This window comes from Macrobrachium nipponense, chromosome 23 (genome assembly GCF_015104395.2).
Source record: "Macrobrachium nipponense isolate FS-2020 chromosome 23, ASM1510439v2, whole genome shotgun sequence".
NCBI classification, from domain to species: Eukaryota; Metazoa; Arthropoda; class Malacostraca; order Decapoda; family Palaemonidae; genus Macrobrachium; species Macrobrachium nipponense.
The window spans coordinates 24,705,642-24,725,226 of record NC_061090.1 but is presented as its reverse complement, the minus strand read 5'-3'; the positions used below and the strand labels follow the sequence as shown (position 1 = coordinate 24,725,226).

At 43.3% G+C, this 19,585-nt stretch overlaps 1 pseudogene; it reads left to right on the top strand.

Annotated features, from left to right (window-relative positions):
* LOC135199507 (uncharacterized) overlaps positions 1 to 19,104 on the top strand; it is a 34,487-nt pseudogene extending 15,383 nt beyond the window's left edge.
* The last annotated feature ends 481 nt before the right edge of the window (positions 19,105 to 19,585 follow it).

Sequence of the window (19,585 nt, the reverse complement as noted above, 5' to 3'; positions counted from 1 at the left end):
ATCTGAGGCCTCTTATGTGAGTTTTTAAGATTCTTAACATGGTGGTTTTGTACATGGAACTTACCCAGCAGATATATATTAGCTATAGACTCTGTCGTCCCCCGACAGAAATTCGAATTTCGCGCACACGCTGCAGGTAGGTCAGGTGATCTACCGCCCCTGCCGCTGGGTGGCAGGAATAGGAACGATTACCGTTCTAGAACCAGATTTTTCTCTGTCGCGGTAGTGTCAACATACGTTGTTGCTACCTCCTGACTTTGATTTTCGTTTTTTTCATCGCCATCGACCTTCTGGGCTGTCTTTTGCAGGGAAGTACTGGGTCTTTGGTTTGGCATACGCTTTTATTAACTTTTTAATGAATTTGGTATCGAAATTTCGAAGAATATATTACGTGAAACTACCGAATTTTTCGGTAGACACTTATATTTTGCAATAAGGGAAATATTGATATTTTTTTTTTCACTAATACGTGTATGAGTGTTAGAACTTGATGAAGGAAATATAAGATCTAACTTCCTACTTTAGGAAGTCAGAAAGCATATAACTATACGCTTCCTTTAGAAGCTTTAGAGCTCTCGTACTAACGAGCAGTTAGAGTATTGACAATTCTAGTAGTTGTTGCATCCTCATCACCTTCTTACTCCACAGAATCTACAAATTCATATGTGCAAATTTGAAGATAAATGGATGGAGCTCAAAAGGCGAGCTCTAAAAAGGTAAGAAGTGAATATAGTGTTCCCAGTGCAGTGGAGGGTGCGTCTGATCGGCTCCGTAGCGCTTCCAGGCCTAGACCTTTCTTAAACAAACTCCCAGACCCAGTGGAGGAGGAAAGTCGACAGCCGCAGGAAGGTTAGGGAGAACCCCCACCGGTCAGGCGTCCCATCGGCAGGTTTCTGTAGAACGTCCAGACTGCCAAGGATAGCCATTGATAAGGCATCCTTAAAAAGTGCGTCTCTTCATCTTACATCCGAAAAGACGAAGAATGTATGTTTGGAGCGATGATCTAGCGCGTTCTCTGAAAACTAAGAAAACACTGAGCAGAGCCAGCCGCTGCCAGGAAGCCGCGTTCCAGCAAGCTAGCGTGACCTACGTTCCTATAGCCAGCAGCGAGGCGCGTTCCAGCTAACAGACTAGCGCGAGCCGCGTTCCATACAACAAACGCGAGCCGCGTTCTAGAAATTTTTCTTGTCGCAAGGCGCCTTCAAAGAGACGAAGCGCCAGCCTGGCGCAAATTGCGCCAGAAAAACAGACGGCTAGAGCAAGGAGCCTTACAGTAGAGTGGCAATCAGAACGATCCTTCCATTGAACGTTTCCGGCAAGAGGCTCTTTCTAAAAGGGGTCTAGTAGGGCGCTCGGAACTGTCAGGGCGCACGGACCTTCCACGCAAGCGGAACGTTCCAGGAGCGAGTCTCCTTTCTAGCGTGCGGAACATTCCAGGCGCGCGGAACATTCCAGGCGCTAGGTGCAAGATCCAGCACCAGAATATCCTTTCTCTATCTGCCTCGGCAGGGAAAGAAGGTAGTAGAGTATCTGCTGTATGAGAATACGATACGGCAAATCATAAGCACATACCGTAGTTTACTTCTTTGCTGAGCAATCAGTTACCAGTATCCTTCAGGAATTTCCTAGGAAGGACTACGCTTAAAGGGATTGTTAAGACAACACCTACTTAGCTTCTAGATTTATCGAAGTCTTGTTTCGCTTAGATATGCATTATAAGAACTTCCTGAAGTTCGATAATAATTTTATAAGATTCCTTTATTAATGGAGTAGTAAGCTGGCAAACATCTGGAAGAGTAAGGCCAGTCGGCTAACGAAGACTGCTATCGCTTGAGACACAACGCAGTATCATTGTAGGTTGTCGTCATGAGTGGTCGGTAACATGTCTCTCTCCTGCGGGATGGAATGAATAACCAGTGTCTCCTCCCCTACAATCGTTGGTTTGGAGCCTCGGATTGAGGGGATAGTTAAGCAAACATAAATAAAATATTGTCTGCCTTTTGCTAAGAAGCTTTCAATAAAAAGAGATATTACAACATTTCAATGCTGTTTACCGCGTAAGGTAACATTTTTTAAAGGATTCTAACGCAGCGGAACTCTATTATTGTATATGCTCTCATGCTTACGAAAGCATGGCTTATTAGAGTACATGCTTAGTGAGAAGATGAATGTAGTAGAGAACTCACTTTAAGACTACGGTATGGTCAAGTCTTATGCACATACCGAGGTTAACTACAGAATTCCTAGTATCCTTAACAAAGGTTTCCTAGATTAATGCTGTTTACCACAATGTTACAGTATTATAAGGATTCTAATACGGCAGCTCGCGATATATAATTAATTCTCCTCATCCTTTCGAGAAACGCACACAACCTTTTTAAATTCGGATATTGCTCAGAAAGTTGGGTGAGTCGGATGGGAAACATTCTCTTAGTGGCAGAAGTTGTTTCCCTGAATGGACTATATCTACGTATAATTATAGTTTTTTCCCACTAAGAATGGAATTAACATGTGAAGGGATGTCCGGGTACCATAAAGGCATAGATGTTATGGCACATAACCTAAAAAGAACTAGAAGGAAGCGCCAGCCTGGCGCAAATTGCGCCAGAAGCGCCTGCCGCGCCAGAAGCACCATCCAAGATATTTTCTCGTTTTAGCGAGTTATTAACCTAAGAGTCCAGTAGCCTCTCGGACAGCAGGCTCGGTAACGGCAAGATTCGTTCCTGATTTCGTTACCCATTTAATCGAAAAGGGGGTCGCTTACAAGGAATGATGAAATGATTTATTTTAATCACGTAGGCCAATTCCACGAGACACTCATATCGCAAAGAGCATCGAGAATCTCTTTTTCGCCCCTGTTTCGCGTTAACAAAAGAGAACCTATTTGGGAACAGACACGGAACGTAACGATCCTTAAGAGTTCGATGCAAGATTTTGCATGTCCGTGAGAACCTTCTCGATCGAAGATAATAACTGTTAACGTATGTCTAACATTTTTATTGAAAAGAGTTGTGAGAACCTGCGGAAAGTCTTCTTCATATCTCTTTGTAAGGTAGAAGACGAACAGGCTTCCTTTAGACTGCTTCTTTTTCCTCGAACCAAGAGAGGTAGCAATATAAGACATCTTTAAATTTAAAGAAGGGGAATAAACTTTAGCCTTTTTTCCCCTAGTTATAAATTCTTAACAGATATTAAAGATAACTGGGCGTCAAAGGAAGAGAGGATGTATGCCTCATTTTGGCCTTAGAGAGGTTGGATTCACAGAAGTCACGTTCTTCTCACAGCATGTTCGTACGGCTTTTCCAGAGTATCTGATATTCTATCAGAATCTATTATAAATAGACCTATAAACCTCTCCACTCTGAGTCTGTCCGCATGCAGACTGACCAGAAGTGGACATGAATGAGAGGTTTTTTCAAGGTAAATGACAATAGTCATGGCTAAGGACATAGAATTGCTGCAGATCGTGCTAGATGGAATGAGGAAACTGTCCTCTTCCGATACCTCTGTGAACACATAGCGAGGTTTTTTTCTTCACTTTCAGAGGGAAGAATCACCTATGTATATATCTGCTATCAAAGACGCAGTAAAAGGCCATACTCTGTCTCTACAAAGGGAATTAGAGATAACAGAGGATTAAGATCTTCGGGATCTTATACGATACCGCAATACGACAAGAGTAGGATATCATGTACTTCGAATGGGATTTTTTTTTGTGGCCACAGATTCCGTGTTCCGACAAAATGGAACTGCTCCTCATCAAACTTCTTTGAGGAAGTTTATGAAGGAATTCTTTGTTTCTCTTAGCCTAAACGACCAAGAAGACAAGTGAATTTTTTGTGCATTGGAATCTCGCATCAGATTCAATGGAGACTCGGCAATGGGTTCTTGCCAGCATAGTATGTCTGGCAAAAGAACTAAAACCCTCTATTCATGACGCAACGCTTTCAGATAGAAGTTTAGTTGCCCAGGCAGGTACTTACATTTTCATCTACAGAAGAAGAGGTGGTTTAAACGTTTGCCTACAGAGTCTTCGGGGTGCGAGAGGGCTCAAAATGCTTCCCAGAAGGTATTCAGAAGATACAATAAGAGCTAGAAAATCAGGGTTCCGCCCCCATAGCTCAGAGTCTCCTTCGACTTCCAGACTCCTTCCCTTCCTTCGGGCAAGGATAGGGAATTCTTCTGCAACGAGGAACCTCATCAACATGTAAGAAGAGATCTCGTTAGCAAAAGAAGTGTTCACTGAAGGATCCTCCTCAGGAAGACTCTTCTCTCTCGTATTGTTAGATATCCTGTCGTCTACGGGTGTAGCTGACTAAAATCACCTCCCCTTGCCATGGGGCCAAAAGCTCAAAGGGGAAGAATTATTCTTCCACCCTTCTCCAGTCTCCTGATAACTATGGTTGGTTGTTCAGGACTCTCTGACAATGTAGCGCCAGAACGCCAAATGCCAATACAGGCGAAAAACGCCAGAGGCGGACAGTTCCAAGGAACTCTGTCATGGTCGGATACTGAGATAAGGAGCGGGCCTCCAACCTGGCGCAAATATGCACCAGAGGCAAACAAATCGGACAGATATAAAGAGTGTCCGATGGGGAACATTGCCAGACAGCCTAGAGACTCTTCCAAGCTCGAAGCTCCAGCAAGTGTGGAGGAGCCAAGCCAGGCGCGAGGCGCCAGCCAGGCTCTAGGAGCCAGCCAGGCTCTAGGAGCCAGCCAGGCTCTAGGAGCCAGCCAGGCTCTAGGAGCCAGCCAGTCTCTAGGAGCCAACCAGGCTCTAGGAGCCAGCCAGGCTCTAGAGCCAGCCAGGCTCTAGAAGCCAGCCAGGCGCCATCCAGGTGCCAGGCTCCTTCAAGGCTAGGCTCCAGTCAGGATTGAGGATCCATCCAGACGCAAGGCTCCTTCCAGTAAAGAGAAACCTAAAGCTCTGTCATGTAAGAGGGCTAGTCCCCATTGATATGATACAGGTAAGGCTCTGCCATGTAAGTGGGTCAGCCCCCAATGGCACGATCCGAGAAGGCTCTGTCGTATAAGCGGGGTGGCTAGCCCCGATTGACATGATCCTGAAGGTTTGTCAGTCATAGGTCTCTACCTCGCTGAAACTCTTGAGGCATGCAGACCTCATAGACAGTTAATCATGAAGTCTTCTGCCAGGCTCCAGGTGCCTTCCCAGGCGCAAGGCACCAGCCAGACGCAATGCTCCAGCCAGCGCGAGGCTAGCCGGAAGGAGGAGCCATCAGGCACCACCAGGCGCGAGGCGCTAGCCAGGAAGGAGCATGCCATCAGGAGGCACCAGCCAGGCGCGAGGCGCCATCTAGGCGCAAGGCGCCATCTAGGCGCGAGGCTCCAGCCAGGCTCTAGGCGCCATTCAGGCGCAAGGGCTCCAGCCAGGCGCGAGGCGCTAGACAGGCTCTAGGCGCCTGCCAGGCACGAAGCGCTAGCCAGGCTCCAGGCTTCACCCAGAGAGATCTATATCAAAGAACGCCCTGGCCTTCTTTGAGACATTGTGATCTCCTAAGCACTTGATAAGTGCATTGATGATTCCTTCAAACAGCTGAGAATTAAAAGTGCATGAAGTGCGAGCTTTTCCGAATCTTGTTCTTTCCCTAACAATATGTCATAAGGACATATTAGCTGTCACATACGGGAGATGCAACTCTGTGTTGACTTCCCATTATCCGAAGGATGTCAGATAACCTTCGAGGGATCCTTCTCTCTTGGTTGATACGTGTCTGCGGATACATTGCTGGGATAGTTAGCAGATACCTGATCCTTAACTAGTGAGTTAAATTTTATTTAACGTCGTGTTTTTTCTTTGGGTTGTTTGAAAGGAGTTTGTAGATACTCTTTTCAACTTAAGCACTAACCCTCGTGTTAGGATCAGTGTCGGGATCGGTGTTGTGCTCCTTAATTATGCCACTAGGCATAGGCATATTGTCATGTAAGAGGCTCTGTCGAGTAAATGGATAAGACCCCATCGACAGACCCACAAGAACTCTTAGCCATAGGTCACATCCTCGCTGAGGCTCTTGAGGCGAAGCAGATTCCTAGGCATTAGCCATGGAGTCTTCCGCCTGATCAAGTAGGAACCAAGGTTTTATGTTTATTACCACCTACAACGTATGTTTGTTTTACCTGTCTATTCAGTAAATAGTTGTCTCTTTCCCACCACCAAGGGTGTCAATCAGCTAAGTATATCTGCTGGGTAAGTTCCATGTACAAAAAATGATATTGTTAAGATACAATAAAGTTTTGTACATACTTAACCTGGCAGATATATACGATTGATGGCCCACCCAACCTCCCCTCAGGAGACAGGTGGAAGAGAAAATCTGGTTCTAGAACGGTAATCGTTCCTATTCCTGCCACCCAGCGGCAGGGCGGTAGATCACCTGACCTACCTGCAGCGTGTGCCGCGAAATTCGAATTTCTGTCGGGGACGACGGAGTCTATAGCTAAGTATATATCTGCCAGGTAAGTATGTACAAAACTTTATTGTATCTTAACAATATCATTTTGTCAACTGTTTGATGTAGTAATTATTAGTGTATTGTTTTAAACCATAAAACTGTTGGCATAATAAGGATTTAGTACAGAGAATGAAATAATCTTAATAAAGAGCACATAAGTGTATCTGCCCAATTAGCCGAATATTAGACCCTCTGAGGTTTTGGGTGCTCCAAAATTTCGTGACAAAGCACCTTAACCAGTTTTATGAACAGACAATGTTTTTTTTGTAATTGTTTTGCCATGAATTTCTTTTTCTTATTAGAGGCTGGTTTTGGTGTTATTTTGAAGCTTATCATAGTATTATCAAAAGTGGAAAAGAAAATGTTAAAACAAACATGAGGTTTTGATCATATATTTGTGAAGTGTAACATCTTTTGACATCAAAGCATCAATCACATATCAGAAGAAATTTTTATGATTTCAAAATTATCAGTTTTTAACAGTTTTTACAAGGTGATTTATTTTTTCCTTTGTTATTAAAGGATCAAAATAATCTCTGAAGTCAGTATAGTCATATTTGTTCAGAAAGTTTCCCTTCATTTATTAACTCGGATCCTGTAAAGCTTGTCTCATTTTGTTTCATTTCTATCCAATTTTTAAAATTAATTTTAATGAAAACGTAATTGGGCCTCTATAACTGTGAACAACATTTTGGCCGTTTAGGGAATTAAGTTTGCATTGCAGAAAGATACAGGTAGGCCTCTAGTTACGATGAGGATACGTTACAATGATCCATTCCTTACTTGAAAATATTGTAACTAAGAGGCAGCCTAGCCTACACCAATCTATACATATACGTACTATATTGTACTGTTAATTCTTTTTTATTTTTTTCTCTAAAGTGATGGAATGCCTCTTCTTCATCACATCACCAGCAAGAGACTCATTGGGTGTTTGGAATGCATTCTGATCTTACACAAATTTGTGTTTTAAACAGTTTAAAATGGACAAAAATCACGCACTATCGGTATCGCCATCGTAACTTCAAAATATAACTGGTATCACCATCGTAACTTCGAAATATCTCGACTCGAATCATCATAAACTCAAGACTACCTGTAGTTTATATTGCTAAATCTTAATTGAGAAAATTTGTATACTGTAGTATAATTTTTTGTCATCCCAATTACCAAAGCTTTATGTTGGCCTAACTTATCCATATTTATAGTATTGATGATATATTTATCTCCATACTCAGTAGGATTGAATCAAAAGCAACACATGTATTTTGTTAGATCTGTCACATTCCCTTACTGCTTAATCATATATTCTCCCCCACTGCTTGCTGTTTCTTAGTATTTCTACAGAAAGTACTATTTCAATCACCTTTTTTTTTTTTTTTTTTTTTTTTTTTTTTTGTTTTCTTTTTTTTTTGTAATCATCCATCTTTTCTTTTATGTTACCACTTGGAAGTTTAAGCCTCAGATTGCTTGGCTTAATGATTTTTTTTCTTTTTTGCTACAAAACTTTTGACATTTTTTTTCTTATTTGCTACCAAACTGGAATTTTTTCTGACATAACTTTTTTCTGCTTATCTTTTTCCAGGGAGGAATAACCCGAGAACGTATAGTTGCATTATTTACTTTTGTGGGAGATGTTGCAGTCTTTCATGTGCGGCGCCAAGGACAGCAGTTTCTTCAGGTGTTAATGAAATGGTCATTGCAGTATTTAGTAGATCACGTTTTTGCAGATGGGTAAAGGAAGCTGGCGGTTGGGTAGGTTTCTAACATTGTTTTAATCTTAGTGATTTGGTTAAACTGTCATTAAATTATTCTTGGTCGGTTTTACAGTGATAAGAGATGTTTTGATATTCACATTGACTTGTTCCAGTGCGATTAGGATGTGATCATTTGTCAATTTTTCCAAATGCATTTCAGACTTACAGCACAGCTTCTAAAACCTTTGTAAGAAATCAGTGGGTTTAGGCAGCTCTGCACTGTAAACTTTACAGTGTTTCATATCATAATTAATTGTTATAGCAATAGGCTGTTTTGCTTTATTGCATAATTAGATAATGTAGTTATGAAAACTTTGAAATAAGTAACTTATCATGAAAACTTTTAAATAAGTAAACTTATCAAGTAATTACATAGCTATCAGTTTCTAGTATCAGCAACTAAAATTTGAAATCCGTGATAGCGTCCCACCCACTTTTGGGAAGAAGAGGAACAACTGAGCTAGGAATTTCAATTTGTTTCTGCCATCTTAAGATGATGTGAGCAGCAGCTGGTTTGGAATTTGAGTTCTTTGCTGGTTTCTTAGTTCTGGAGCATTGGTGAAGTACTACTTTGTTTAGGTAGCCTTTAGGCAAATTATTTAGTTGGGGATTTAGATATCAATCCTTAATTTAGATTTAATGGATGTGACTTTTCCTTATTTTGACTGTAATTGACTTGTTTGCATGACGATGTCTGACGCAAGTAGGTCAAGCACTCATTGTTGTGGCAAAGGCTGTAAAACAAGATTAACCTCTGCAAAATATGACTTACACATGCTTTGTACTAATTGTAGGGCACAAGTTTGCTCATTAGAAAAATCTTGTATTGAATGTGAGGGCTGGGATATTAAACAGTGGAAAGTGTTGAATTTTCATCTATCAAAATTAGCAAGGGATAGGCAGAGGAAAGCAAATGCTATTAAGCAAGACATGACTATGACTAGTCAGGAATCAGCTAGGTCAACCTGTGATGTTCTGATTCTTTCTGTTCCTGTAATTTTGCCTATTCCTAGTCCTTCGACTGTTCCACCTAATCCTTATCCCAGCTCCTTAGCTCTTGACACCAACACCACTGCCACCTTAGAGTGTAAATTCAATCACAACTTTGAATTATCATCGAACACTGTATCACAATTAGGTGAATCAGTGAAAGCGCTTATGGAGCTCAAAGTGAGTGAAGTTCGATTGGAGGACTTGTTGTCTGTCTCGCCGATTCTCCTAGGCGAAGTCTCTGGCATACTCTCCTGCACCACCAGAAGAAGCCATACCGGAAGCCAAGATTAGGTTGGTGGGGCTGGCCAAGGTCATGTTGCCCCTCAGTCTCACCTATAGTTAAATCTCAGGTGATCAACAGACAGCCATTGGAAAGGCGTCTTTGCGGTGTTCTGGCTTTCCTCTAGTTCCGAGGCTTCTAATTGAATAGAAGTGCCAGTGGCACTTCAAGACCATTGAAAAGGTCTGCAGTTGACGTATCTTGCATGCCAGAAGTACCATGTAAGAAGGTGAAGGAAGCTGTCTCATCATGTACTTTTTGGGACAGCCTGGAGAGGTTCTTTCCTGAGCGCTCTTCCTCTGTTCCAAGACGCAAGCTCCCATTAGCACCAAGTAGTGCAGCAGTCTAATGCCAGCTGGCTCCCACGTGCCCAATAGCACCCAAGCATTCATTGGTGCCAGAGTACGAATTGGCGCCAAAGCGCCCAGCAATTTCCAGGTACTTGGAAGCAGTTGAGCACCCAGTGGCTGCCAAGTGGACATTATCAGCCGAGCACCTTTAGCTCCCAGGTGGCAGCCACGCGCCTGAACGTTTGGACAATCCTTATGCTCTCCTTTGCTTCTTTGACAAGTTCGGCGCCAGCTCAAGAGGATTTAGCACCTTCAGATTGACAGCAAGTACAAGTATCTTCAGTGGCAGATTCCTCTCATGCCCCATCCAGCAAAGGTTGGATGGTATTTTAGGGTCGTTAAAGAAACCATCTTCATGCTTGAAACTGTTGAGTGACGATCTCTGTCTCCAGTGTTGTCAGCTGAAGAGGAAGAGGATAAAGCACCAGAAGAATCTCCTCTGATGGTATATGCAGCACTGCTAAGGATTTTCCTTCACTGTTTTCCTTTTTTTTCCTCCAGCTGCTCCTTCTTCTCCGGCTTTGATGTTTCAGGTGAGTAGCATTCAGGCTGAATCATTTAAGTTAGCTTAGATGGTACCATCAACATTGGCAAGGAAGGCTCATACTGAGGTTGACACCTGGTGTTCACACAAGAGAGAGGAAAGGCAAAGTTTGTTTTAGCAACCCACATCTCATCTCATCTTGAGTAGGAGGTATACATTATGCAATGGAGAGGCACCTTCATTAGATATTTCTGCCTCTTCCCAAGGAGATTTCTCCAGTCTCATTGATTGATTACAATATGGGTTGGTGTTGGGAGCATATACTTTCAGGTTGTAGGGATCAAGATCATCCTCTTTATACCTCATCCCTCATCTTGACACAAATAAAGTCATATGTCTTAAGTACTATCTTTTAAGCCTTGTTCTTGGCATTGATTAAAATATTTTTCATATTATGAAAATACCCATGATTTCCATTACTTATGAAGGTACCCATGATTTCAGACTCCATCATGTGACTTGGGGCTTATCTCCTAAGTCTTTCCTCTTATGATTATAATGGGTTCATAATAATAAATGTTTTTATAAGACATGCTTTCATACAACCCCATTAATCATAATTTTCAGTGCCGGCTTCCCTTTCCCTCATCTACAGATGGGAGACTCCACTTAAAAATTGGGTTGTGACACCTTGCAGCATGATTGAATTGACTTTCATGCACAATGGGGTTTTGCCTTTCCATTGTGTTGTTGAGTCTGGTTGCATTTCACATAGAATAAGGCTAATTATGATTTGTGGGTTTGTTTAAGAATAGATTTTATTATTAGAACTGTTATATATAATATTATATGAAAAATTTAATTTCTTTAAAGGATTAAAGTATTTTTTTTTTTTAATTTTGTACATGCAACTTCCCCTCCCCGGCAGATATATACTTAGCTTAGTCTCTGACGTCCCGACAGAATTCAAAACTCGCGGCACACGCTACAGGTAGGTCAGGTGATCACCCTCTCCCTCGCTGGGTGGCGGGAATAGGAACCAATTCCCGTTTTCAGACCAGATTTTTTCTGTCGCCGGTGCTGACAACATCGTTGTTAGTTCCTCCTGCACGGAATTCTGCTTGCTTTGCTAAGGATTGTTTGGTGAAGTATTCTTTCTTTGGCTTTGGTATACGCTGATTTGGACCGTTATTTGGATTTGCTTAGGATTCTTCATTATGGCTGATGTTGTGCCTGAAACTCGTTTTAGGGGTTTGTGTGAAGAAGGATGTAAGGTGAGACTGCCGAAAGCGGCGGTGACCCTCACACTATTTGTTAAATGTAGGGGGAATGAATGCTCAGTTAGTAACACATGTGACGAATGTTTGAGTTTGACTGAAGTTCAATGGAAGAGTTTGACTGCGTATGTAAATAAGTTGGAGAAAGATAGAATTAGGAAAGCTGCTAAAAGTTCAAGTAGGTCCTGCTCTTTGGATCAGGACAATCTTTCTATTTCTAATGTAATTTCTCCTTCTGCTAACGCAAGTTCAGCTCCTTCCCCCCGCAGCGAATCGTAGATTCGTCTCGATCGGAGAAAGCTGCAATGGAAGCGTCGATCCGTAAATTGCAAAGGCAATTACGAGAAATGGGAAGGTAAGAGTGAAGTGTGCAGTGAAGTGTACAGTGTCCCCAGTGTAGTGGAGGGGGCGTCTGACCGACTCCGCATTGCTCCTAGGCCTAGACCTCTTTCAGACTCCCATGACCAAGGGAGGAGGAATGTCAAAAGCCGCAAGGGGGATGTAGAGTATTCCCAACGGTCAGGCGTCCCTTCAGCAGGCCCCCCTGTAGGCTCGTCCCAGGCTGCCTTGGACAGCTATAGACAAAGCGTCCTTAGGAAGTGTTTGTCCGACTCGGATTCTACTTCTCCAAGACGCGGATGGAGCTCCGCGTCTAAGTCGTTGCCCTCTGAAGAGAGCCTGGAAGGCGCCTGCAGGAGACGCATTAGACTCCAGTCCAGAGCTTTTTCCGGAGTATTCTCCCGCTGCAGAAAAGAGAGCGATGAAGTCTCCTGTTTTCTTCTCCGGAAGGAATTCGTACTTCTACAAAGAAGTTCTTGGTAGGACTGCAGGAGCAGCTCTATCCTCGTTAGTAGGCTCGCTGTCTAAGGAGCCTTCTCGAGGAAGGACGTCTCTCTTCCAGTAAGAGCTCCCTTAAGAGACGGTCGTCAAGTCGGCGTTCGGACTCTGGTAGGCGCCTCTCTCCGGGAAGGGCGCTACTACTCCCCAACAAGGCCGTTACGATACGCCTCTCCCTTTCAGGAACGATCTACTACTCCGACCAGAAGAGCTTCGTCTAGTAGGATCCCACATTCGTCTAGACGCCCGAATAAGGGCGCAAGCCCCTCTCCTGACAAGGATAGTCGATCCTTTCTTAGGAGTAAAGAATGTTCTTCTCCTTATAGGCGTTGTCTGAGAGATACAAGCGCCTCTCCTTGCTATCTTAAGGAACAAGATAATCTCCGTTATTCACGGGGACGCAGAGAGAGAGAAGAAGAAGTCTTGCCCCCCAGACTTCTCGAGAGTTTAAAGCGCCTCTCCTAGGCAGCGCCATCGATGTTTTAGAAGGTACGCCTCTCCTAGCAGGGCCATCGTGATGAGTAAGATTCTTCAACAGGCGTTTTACTCCTTCCAGACGCCCAGAAACGGACGCTAGCGCCTCTCCTCGCAGATGCCAGGAGCCTGAAAAGAGCAGATGGGTTCTCTACGCTCTACTCCTGTTAGGCTTTCCTTAGGAGTTACGAGTTTGCCTTCTTACGAGAACATTCGGAAGGAGTAACCCTCTCTCCTGGCAGGAGCCAGGATGACAGCAGACGTTTTTTCTACCCCAAGGCGTGTAGCGCCTGATAGACGCTACCGATGGAACGCTAGCGCCTCTCCTCACAGGCGCCAAGAGCCTGAAAAGAGCCGTTACGGGATTCTCGCCCTACTCCTTATAGAGTTACCTGTAAAGATGCGAGCTCTTCCCCTCTCAAGCAGCAAGAACCTCCTGCCTCTACCAAACTTCCTTCAAAGGAAAAGAGCGCTTCTCCTTCTAGGACTCCTTCTCCGAAGAGGCATTCTTCTCCTAATGCTACCTTTGAAGAGGTATCTGAGGAGGAACTTCCTGTAGATGCGGTCGTCTCCGATTACAAGAGACTGGCAGCCCTGCTTCTTCAAGAGTTCGGTGACTCTCTTCGTCCTGCAGATCCTCCATTCGCCGGGATCACTGCTTTCAGCACTAAGCTTTCCAAGTCCTCTTCGTTCGTGAAAATGATCCGACCCTTTCGATGAAGAAAGCCATCAAGAGCTTGGAGAACTGGCTCCTCTCTAAAAAAGAAGCAGGCAAGACGGTTTTTTCGTGCCCTCCTTCGAAGTTGGCAGGTAAGCCAGGTGTCTGGTATGACACGAAAGAGCCAATGGGATTGGCCTCCCTTCTTCAGCTGATGCTGATTTTTCAGCGTTAGTGGATGCGTCTAGAAGACGCGCTCTTCATTCGGCAAAGGCCTCATGGGGAATGTGCGAAATGGACCATTTTACCTTAAGGGTCTATTTCGCACACTTGAGGTCTTTAATTTTATGGATTGGGCCTTGGGAGCTCTTGCTAAGAGAGCACAGGATCCAGACTTTGTTTCGATGGAAGTTTTAACAAGTGTACTTTCTTGCCTGGATAAGGCCTTGATGGATGGATCTACGGAGGTGGCTTCTCTCTTTGGATCGGCAGTCCTTAAAAAAGAGATCTGTCTTCAGTTCTTTTTTTGACGAAATCGGTGTCTCCTCTACAGAGATCCTCTCTGCTTTATTCGCCCCTGTCTAGTCACCTGTTTTTTTCCACAAGAGACAGTGAGAGATATATCTAAGTCGTTATCCGGAAAGGCTACTCAGGATCTGCTTGCGCAGTCGCGAAAAGACTAAAACCAGCAGTACCTTTGCTAAAAGAGAGAAGCCTGCTTTTCAGCAACCCTTTCGAGGGAGAACGACGGCTAGACCCTCTCTTAGGAGTAGGAGACCGGTTAAGAGAGGAAGATCAGCACGTAAGCCCTTCCCTAAACCACAATGAAAAAGTAGTCCTCCAGACTACAGTAGGAGCCAGACTGCTGAAGTTTGCGAAAGTCTGGGCTCAGAGAGGGGCGGACAACTGGTCCCTCTCTATCCCTCGAGAGAGGATACCTTATCCCCTTCAGGGAGAAGCCTCCCTTAACAACAACTCCAAGGGAGTTAACAGCTAGATACCGAGATTCTTTAAAGAACCAGCCCTGCTTCAACTATAGTAGAAGAAATGATGGACAAAGAGGCGATAGAAAGGGTGCAAGACCTTCATCTCCAGGGTTCTACAACGTCTTTTTCTTGTACCAAAAGCATCAGGACAGTGGAGACCAGTCCTGGACGTAAGTGCCCTGAATTGCGTTCGTTGTAAAAAACGAAGTTCACGATGGGAGAACGACTTCCTCCGTTCTTGCAGCGCTTCGTCCAGGGGATTGGATGGTGTCCCTGGACCTTCAGGATGCCTATTTTCATGTACCTATCCATCCCTCGTCAGGAGGTACCTAAGATTCATGGTACAGGGCAAAGTTTTCAATTTCGAGCCCTATGCTTCGGTCTTGCCACGGCCCCTCAGGTGTTCACGGGTCTTATGAGGAATGTCGCTCATTGGCTTCATATCGAAGGAGTAAGAATCTCGTTGTATCTCGACGATTGGCTGATCAGGGCCCAATCAAAAGATCGTTGTCTGGAGGACTTGAAATTAACACTGGATCTAGTTCAGTCCTTGGGACTGTTACTAAACCTCGGGAAGTCCCAGATGAATCCCCAGCAAGCATTGTCTATCTGGGGATTCTGATGGATTCTCGGGGTTTTCGTGTGTATCCATCAAGGAACGACAGAGAGATGTTTACAGAAAGTGACGACCTTCCTAGAGAAAGAACAATGTCCGCGGGGAGGGAATGGATGAGTCTTCTGGGGACCCTTTCCTCGTTGGAACAGTTCGTTTTCTCTATGGGAGGCTACACTTAAGACCCCCTACAATTCTTCCTCAGAGAGAATGGGATCAGAGCACAAGAGCTTTTCGGACTCCTTTCAGCTCTCGAAGAGCATAAAAAAGGACCTCATTTGGTGGTTAGAGCCAAACAGATTGATCAAGGGCTCTCCCTTCAGTTGTCGAGCCCGCCCTCGACTATGTGTTATTCACAGACGCCTCGGAAAAAGGATGGGGAGCGACTCTAGGCTCGAGAGAAGTGTCAGGCACCTGGAATGGGGAACAGGTGTCCTGGCAATATCACAAGAAGGAACTGGCAGCAGTTCATCTAGCTCTCGTTCACTTCGAACCTCAAGTATTGGGTTTCCGTGTTGCAAGTGAATTCGGACAACACGACAGCTCTAGCCTATATAAGGAAACAGGGAGGGACTCGCTCCTTCTCCCTGTTCGAGAAAGCAAAGGAGCTTCTTCTTTGGACCGAGGAACGGCGAATAACTCTTCTAACCAGGTTCATCCAGGGGGAGAAGAACGTGAGAGCAGATCTTCTGAGCAGAAGAGATCAGGTCCTTTCTACGGAATGGACTCTGCATTCAGAAGTGTGCGACGAGATTTGGGACCTGGGGGAGACCCAATATCGACCTGTTCGCAACGAATTGGAATGCGAGGTTGGAGAACTACTGCTCTCCGATTTCAGATCCAAAGGCAGTTGCAGTGGACGGTCTCCTCTGGATTGGAAGGGGATCGACGGGTACGCTTTTCCTCCTTTCAAGATAATAGGAGAGGTGTAAGGAAGTTCGTTTCGACGGAGGGAACCAAACTGACCCTCATCGCCCCATTCTGGCCAGCCCAAGAATGGTACACAGAGGTACTGGAATGGATGATAGATTTCCCGAGGGCCCTTCCACTGCGGAAGGATCTTCTCAGACAGCCCCACTTCGACAGATACCACAAAAACCCTCCCGCTCTCAGTCGTGACTGCCTTCAGACTGTCGAAGGACTCGTCAGAGCGAGGGGTTTTTTCACGCAAGGCTGCAAAGGCAATTGCTAGAGCCAGAAGACTTCAACTCTTCGCGTGTACCAGTCGAAGTGGGAGGTGTTCCGAAGATGGGCCAAGTCCCAGAAAGTATCCTCTTCCAGTACCTCTGTAAAGGAAATAGCGATTTTCTCCTTTATTTGAGGGAGAAATGCAATCTGGCCGTTACCACAATAAGGGGATATAAAGCATGCTCTCATCTGTTTTTTAGACATAGAGGCCTTAATATCTCGGAGACAAGGATCTGCATGACTTGTTAAGGTCCTTTGAAACCTCGAAGGCCAAGACTATAAGACCACCTAGTTGGAACCTGATGTGGTCCTTAGATATTTAATGTCCGAGAAATTCGAACCTCCTCAAAATTCCTCATTCAGAGACTTGACTAGAAAGTCTCTCTTTCTCTTGCACTAGCCTCTGCTAGAGAGTTAGTGAACTTCAGGCTTTAGAAGGAACTGTGGGCTTTCTTTAAGGAAGATTCTGCAGTATGCTCCTTTAATCCCCTGTTTTTAGCAAAGAACAGAAAATCCTTCTAAACCATGGCCAAGGACTTTTGAGATTAAGGGACTGTCCTCTTTGGTAGGAGAGACTTAGAGAGGACATTGTGCCCAGTCAGGATCCTCAAGTTCTACTAGAGAGGAAGAAGCTACTTGGTGGAAATGTAGATAGCCTTTGGTGTTCCGTAAGAAATCCTAAGAGGATGATTTCTAAGAATGCTCAAGCGTATTTTATTAAAGACGTTATCAAAGAAGCGCATGCTTCCTGTGAAGAGGAACATTTAAGGCTTCTAAGAGTCAAAGCACATGAGGGTCAGAGCTGTAGCTACCTCTTTAGCGTTATCATAGGAATATGCGATACGGACTCTTGTCGAATCCACCTATTGGAGGTGCAATTCGGTGTTTGCATCAAATTACTTAAGAGACGTGCGAGTCACTTATGACAAGTGCTTCTCTCTCGGACCGTTCGTGTCTGCGGATTCGTTGCTGGGGCAAGGAGCTGAACCTAATCCTTTATAGTTAGTTAAAGTTAGTATTTTTAAACGTTTTTTGGTGTTGTGTTTTTATGGTCGATTGGAAGGAGTCTTGGGAATGCTCCTTTCAAATCGTAGTGTAACAAATATAGTGTGGTCAGGTGGTCGGGATTGGTTTTTCCGTGCTCCTTGTTAGTGATTTGGACCTAGGCTCTGTCATGTAAGAGGGTTAGTCCCCGTTGATACGACAAAGGTGAAGGCTCTACCATGTAAGTGGGCCAGCCCCCATTGGTATGATCCAAGACAAGGCTCTGTCAAGTAAGCGGGCTCGCCCCCATTGACACGATCCAGAAGAGCTATCAGTGTCAGGTCTCATCCCCACTGAAACTCTTCAGGCAAGCAGACTCATAGACAGTAATCATGAAGTCTTCTGCCCAATAAGGTAGGAACCAAGGTTTTTAATAAGTTTTATATTTATGACCTACAACAGATGTTGTTTCCCTGTTTTTTATTGTTATTTATATGGAGTAACTATCTCTTACCCGCCACCAAGGTGTCAATCAGCTAAGTATATATCTGCCGGGGAAGTTGCATGTACAAAAATGATATTGTTAGTATACAATAAAGTTTTGTACATACTTACCCGGCAGATATATACGATGATGGCCCACCCATCCTCCCCTCAGGAGATAGGCGTAAGAGAAAATCTGGTCTGAAAACGGGAATTGGTTCCTATTCCCGCCACCCAGCGGCGGGAGAGGGATGATCACCTGACCTACCTGTAGCGTGTGCCGCGAGTTTTGAATCTGTCGGGACGTCAGAGACATAAGCTAAGTATATAATCTGCCGGGTAAGTATGTACAAAACTTATTGTATACTAACAATATCATTTTTTAAACATATAGGAAACTATTTTAATGAAATTATCCCTTGTCTCCAAAACAGGGTGCAGTATTGAGCAGAGGAGCAAATGCACTGTATAGAACTGCTGTTTTTGTCTTTTGTCTCATTGGAACAGTTGCTGCTGGTGTGTATGTTGTTAAAACCTTGAAAGACTGGTAACAGAAAATTATTATAGGAGTTGTAATGAATTGTTTTCATGTTCACCACCATTATTGTTAACAGGAATTTTTCATTGTCATCATCATCATCAACATTTATTCTCTGTAAATATTTTTGTATGGTTTCATATTAAGTTTGAATACTAACTTAAGTTAAAAGTAATGTATAGTCTTTAATTTTTGACTTTAGATTAAGAAGTGATTATTTGCAATTACGTTTGGCCTATGAATTTTTGCTACAAAATTTGATTTTTGTGAAAATATGCCAATTCAGTTCTTTTTGGCTGAATAGATTATACATAGTGAATGTTTTGAGTATGAGCTCAGTAGATGACAAATCAAGAGTTGTACATAAAGAAAAAAAGATGGTAGTGATAACAAATTTTTGGATTGAAAGACATTTTGTATGATTGTTTTTATTAAGGTATTTCCTGTAGTCTTTGGCAATAGTTTTAGAAATGGTTTTGGCTGTTTGTTTGCTTCACAGTACTTTAAACGGACAGTAAGAGATAACCTAGCATTAACCATCTGAAACTTTGTCATATATTTGTCATATATTTGTTTTATTAATCAAGACATTTGTCAGTTTTAGGGTTAGTTTAATATATAATTATGTATGCAATTATATTAAAAAAAAACATTTTAGTCAACTGTAACAGCCTTAGAGTTTGACTTGAATTATTCATCTTTTTCAGAATACATACGGAATTTATAATGTTTAATTTACTCGATAGAGCTGTTTCCAATGTGTTTGGTTTCCCAAGTTAAAGAATGGAAATGTCTCATTGATTGCTCACTAGTTTTTATTTGACCACGTAGATAGGTATTCAAGTATACATTAGTACGATAATATATTTCTTGTGACTTTTTGATAATGTTGATTTAAATTAATGGTTGTGATTTCATCATCTTTGTTCCTGTATCAATTTCTGCCATCATTATCATTAACTATCACTCGAAGAATCTTTATGCAAATTTTTATCCTCTTAACACTAAACCTTGCTCATTTTCAGACAGCACAGCACTAGACATGCACAGGTTTGTGTTAATTAAAAGCACAAATAACACACATAAAAATGGCACTGCATCTTTGTCATCGTTATTGTTTCATTTGTTGTTTGTTAATATATGTAATGGAAATGTATTTAACTTGTCTGAAGTAAGTATTGTGAATAGAATTGCTAACCCTTGATATCATGAG